This window comes from Mastomys coucha, unplaced genomic scaffold, assembly GCF_008632895.1.
Source record: "Mastomys coucha isolate ucsf_1 unplaced genomic scaffold, UCSF_Mcou_1 pScaffold22, whole genome shotgun sequence".
Taxonomy (NCBI): domain Eukaryota; kingdom Metazoa; phylum Chordata; class Mammalia; order Rodentia; family Muridae; genus Mastomys; species Mastomys coucha.
This window is the reverse complement of record NW_022196905.1, coordinates 35,433,514-35,437,961: the sequence shown is the minus strand read 5'-3', so window position 1 is coordinate 35,437,961 and position 4,448 is coordinate 35,433,514. Positions and strand designations below refer to the sequence as shown.

Genomic DNA, 4,448 nt, shown 5'->3' with positions numbered 1-4,448 from the left:
CTCCTCTCACTGTCCAATCAAAAAGGCCCTGTCGGAGGGAGTGCCTTACAGCATGTGTCCTTAATACGTGACTTCAGCCCAGATCACAAGTAGAGAACACAAACAAAGGCTAAAGCCCAAGTCTTTTATAGCACAGCCTGTACCTAGGATGTCAAAGGCAATCCCTAATCCTTGGTTGTATGTGACGTTTATATGAGAAGAGAGATAGAGGTAGGGACAGAGATGAAAAGAAAGCACAGATCTACACTACTTTCTTCACTTTTTCCCCACAAGTCTCTCCCAGCTCCATCGTCTTGAGCCCCTTATATGGCCCCCTCAAGTCAAGTTGATAGCATCTTCAATTAAAAAGATAATGAAAATGAGGTCATGGATTTGAAAGAGAGCAAAGGGTTATGTGGAAAGGGTCAGGGGAAGAAAAACAAAGTGGGGGTGATGATGTAATTACATTATAATTTAAAAAAATAGAAAAATAAAGGACAGCCTTTAACAGAGTGAAATGCAGCTGCTGGATTCTCTTCTCTTGTGGGGAACGGGACAACTTATCTAAGAACTTAAGGTAATTATCCCCTTTGGATTATACTTTAAATTACTGCCTTAGCATTGCAAACGTTTATTAATTTAGACGTGGGAAAATGAATTTAAGCATGTAAAGAGAACAAAAATACAGTTACTGGACTCCCTGGTGTGTGTGTGTGTGTGTGTGTATGTGTGTGTGTGTGTGTATACAAAGTTTGTAATATGGAAAGGCTGCCAGGAGTGCAGAACAAACTTGCACACTTGTAATTAAAAATCTTGAGCTTATAATAGTAAGCATGTGGTCATTTCAAATTCACAATCTTTGTCATTCCCAAAGAAATGTGCTGACTGCATTTACTCATTTAATTATCTTCACACAGAAGAGGAAGAATGTCTACACAGAAGCCTTGAAAGACTCTTTAGTTTTGAATAGTCACAGCACTACACTTTTTGCTCTCTGTCCTAACTTTTATTGATGAGACTAATGGAGGATTTCTTTCAGGTTTTCAGGGAGGAAGGAAGATGGAGTTTGAGCTCTTAGACTCTGAATAATTTGAGTTTGGAATGAAGCACTGTGTATGTTGAAACTCAAATTGATCTTGGCTTGATTTCATAGTTCCTTACATTTGTAAATGTAAGACATTTTTATGGACAGATTAATTTAAAATGTAAGAATGATAACTGGAAGTTGTCCAGTTGATAGGGTTGTATTCATAAGAAAATTACAAGACCTGGTGCTTACAAACCATTTATGAGTTATGAGACTTTCAATTTTGCATCATCTAGATCCAGGAGAAGATGACTTTACAGGACAATAGAATTCAATTGTATGGGTAGACAAAACCAATGAAGAAGAAGAAGAAGAAGGAGAAGGAGAAGGAGAAGGAGAAGGAGAAGGAGAAGGAGAAGGAGGAGAAGGAGAAGGAGAAAGAGGAGAAGGAGAAGGAGAAGGAGAAGAAGGAGAAGGAGAAGGAGAAGGAGAAGAAGGAGAAGGAAAGAGGAGGAGGAGGAGGAAGAAGGAGAAGGAAAAGGAGAAGGAAGAAGAAGAAAAAGAAGAAGAAGAAGAAGAAGAAAGAAGGAGGAGGAGGAGGAGGAGAAATTTAGACTATACTGAAGTTCTTATTCTCTCCTCAAACTTTTTTCAAGTTCTTATATTCTCAGATTCATTCTCATCTCTGAGCTCAGTTTCTTTTGTATTGACTTGTGTCTATGACTTGTGTGAAAGGTCATAGAATGAGTTCCATGCCCACTTCAAGGAGTCCTAGGAGAAATCTATCTCTCCTCTTTATCTAACACCTACCAGCCCCCAGTGGGTTATGTCTTTGTTGTTGAGTTGTCAGTTTATCTAGCTCATGTGACTATCTGAGGCTCCTAGATCTTTACCAAACCTATGTAAAGTAAGGTAAGGGGAGATAATGGTCCATGAAGAAATATCTAAGCAGCTTAATATATATGGCATTAAGACAAAATCAGCAGATTCTCAGATGCTCACAAGGGCTCTGAACTATTAAGGCAAGCTATCCAACTCATTTCTTTGTTTGTTCAGCTTTCATCTAGAAATTTTTCCTTCACATCTCAAAATAGAGTCTGTGTAATCAGAGTATAGGACCTCTCATTCACATAATATAAACCCAGAAAAAAGTTAATGTGCTAAGCTCAAGAGATGTCTCTAAGATGTGGAAAAGGTATAACATACATATAAGACTATGAGGGCCATTTGTCACCAGTGCTCTTCTAGATGTTGTTGATGGTCATCAGTCATTATAGACTTGGGTGATGGGAAGACTGAAGCAAAAAGCAGCGCTTTATGCAATGACTGAACTGTGCATCTCTCCAGTTAGGAGAGATGTGCATCTCTCCAGTTAGGAGGGAAAAACTGACCCCATCTTCTCCCTTAAAATTCTTCATGCATGTGCATTACACTTGTTAGGTCAAAATAGGAAAGCCCCATAAAGAAATAAACTCCACTCTCTTCTGGATTTTTGATCTAAGTGAGATTAAATATTAAACAAATGTAAGTCACTTTCCTAACAGCACAAACCCAGGAGAGGCACAGAGGGGATCAAAGCAATACATTTATGACTTGACATTTCTAAAAAGGGGTGGCTGTTTCTTGGAGTTCTTCTGAAGCACATGGTGTATGGATAAGTGAGAGCCTGGCATCCAGCAAGATCAGCTATATTCTGAGGACTCCCATGTTCTCTCTTGACCTTGAACATTCTCATAAACATTTCAGTGCTGGAGGAAGGGTTAAAAACCCAGACCTCCGTGTTTGTGCTCCTGTTCTGCCTTAGATTAACTTAAATATTGTTTGTAGATGCTACAGATAAATCGCCTCAACTGTGAGCCTGTCTGGACGGTAAAAAGGATGCTGTTTATTTCTCTAAGGAAGTTGCCCAGCTGGGTAAGAGAGCTGTTGGACCATTGCCTCATTTTGCACACAAATTTCCTACTTATTTCGAGACTTAACTTCAGAGACTGCACTTAACTGATTTGTCTGGCTGTCATCTGTCATGTTCTATTGGGCTCAAGTGTCACAATGGCAGAGAACTTGTCATCTCTTTCCTCTTCAGTTCCTCTAGTGCCTAGAATGGTGCCAGCCATCTGTGGCTGCTCCATCCAGGGAGACTGAAGTCAACACGAAAGAATCACTGGTAAGTTAGAAATTTGTAAGAGTTTCTCAGGCTTCAAGTGTATGAATGTATACTAGATGAATGACAGAGAACAGTTGATCCTCATGACCATTCAGGCAAAGAAAACAATGAAAAGAGATTTATGTAAAACTGTTGGAATGCGGGCAAGCCATTAGGGAGGATGGGCAGGCAATCACAGTGAAATTACTGAAATACTTTTGGTTGTAGACAGAGCATTATGTTTAAGTACCACAACTGTCATTTATTAGCAGCATGTCATAGGAGAGAATCATGTGCCCCCTCACCTTGTGTATTTGTGCTTGGAGGCAACAGGTGATCAAGAGGTTGTTGTAAGAACATCCCATGTGTGATGAACATAGAGCAATGTACATACATAGAAGTTGATTTACATGACTCTCATCTTTTCTTTTTCATTTTTTTACCTTAGTATTTAACCATTTTAAATGAAACACATAAAATAGTATTCCATTATGAGAATATCCTATAGTTTGTTTTTTGTTAAATAATTTATTTATTTACCATAAAAGTAAACAAGTGATTCACATAGAATAAGGTGAAAATGCCAAAATTTTATTCATTTTTATTCTTTTTTTTTCTTCTTTTATAATTAGATATTTTCTTTATTTACATGTCATATGATATCCCCTTTCCCAATTTCTTCTCTGAAAAAAAGAAATAAAATAAAATAAAACAAAACCAAAACAAATCCCTGTTCCCTCCCCCTGCTTACCAACCCACCCTCTCCTGCTTCCTGGCCCTGGCATTCCCCTACACAGGGGCATAGAACCTTGGCAGGGCCAAGGTCCTCTCTTGTCCTTGATGACCGACTAGGCCATATGCTGCTGTACATATTCTGTACATATGCTGCTGGAGCCAATAGTCCCACCATGTGTCCTCTTTGGTTTATGGTGTAGTTCCTGGGAGCTCTGAGGGTACTAGTTGGGTCTTTTCTCTAGCTCCTTCATTGGGGACCCTGTGCTCAGTTCAATGGATGGCTGAGAGGCTTCACTTCTGTATTAGTTGGGTACTGTCAGAGCCTCTCAGGAGACAGCTATATCAGGCTCCTGTCAGCCAGCACTTGCTGGCATCCACAATAGTGTCTGGATTTGATGATTGAATATGGGAAGGATTCCCAGGTGAAGCAGTCTCTGGATTGTCCTTCCGTCGGTCTCTGCTCCATAGTTTGTCTCGGCAACTCCTTCCATGGGTATTTTGTTCCCCTTTTCTTTTCTTTTTTTTTTCTTTTTTTTTATTAGATATTTTCTTTATTTACATGTA

The 4,448-nt window shown here is 39.3% G+C and overlaps 1 long non-coding RNA gene across 1 annotated transcript in view; it reads left to right on the top strand.

The window, feature by feature from the left end:
• The first annotated feature begins 3,091 nt into the window (after positions 1 to 3,091).
• Positions 3,092 to 4,448, top strand: part of LOC116070548 — a 4,761-nt gene continuing 3,404 nt past the window's right edge. Inside the window, exon 1 of the long non-coding RNA XR_004110459.1 lies at positions 3,092 to 3,170. This is a non-coding gene — a long non-coding RNA (uncharacterized LOC116070548). The remainder of the gene's footprint in view (positions 3,171 to 4,448) is intronic.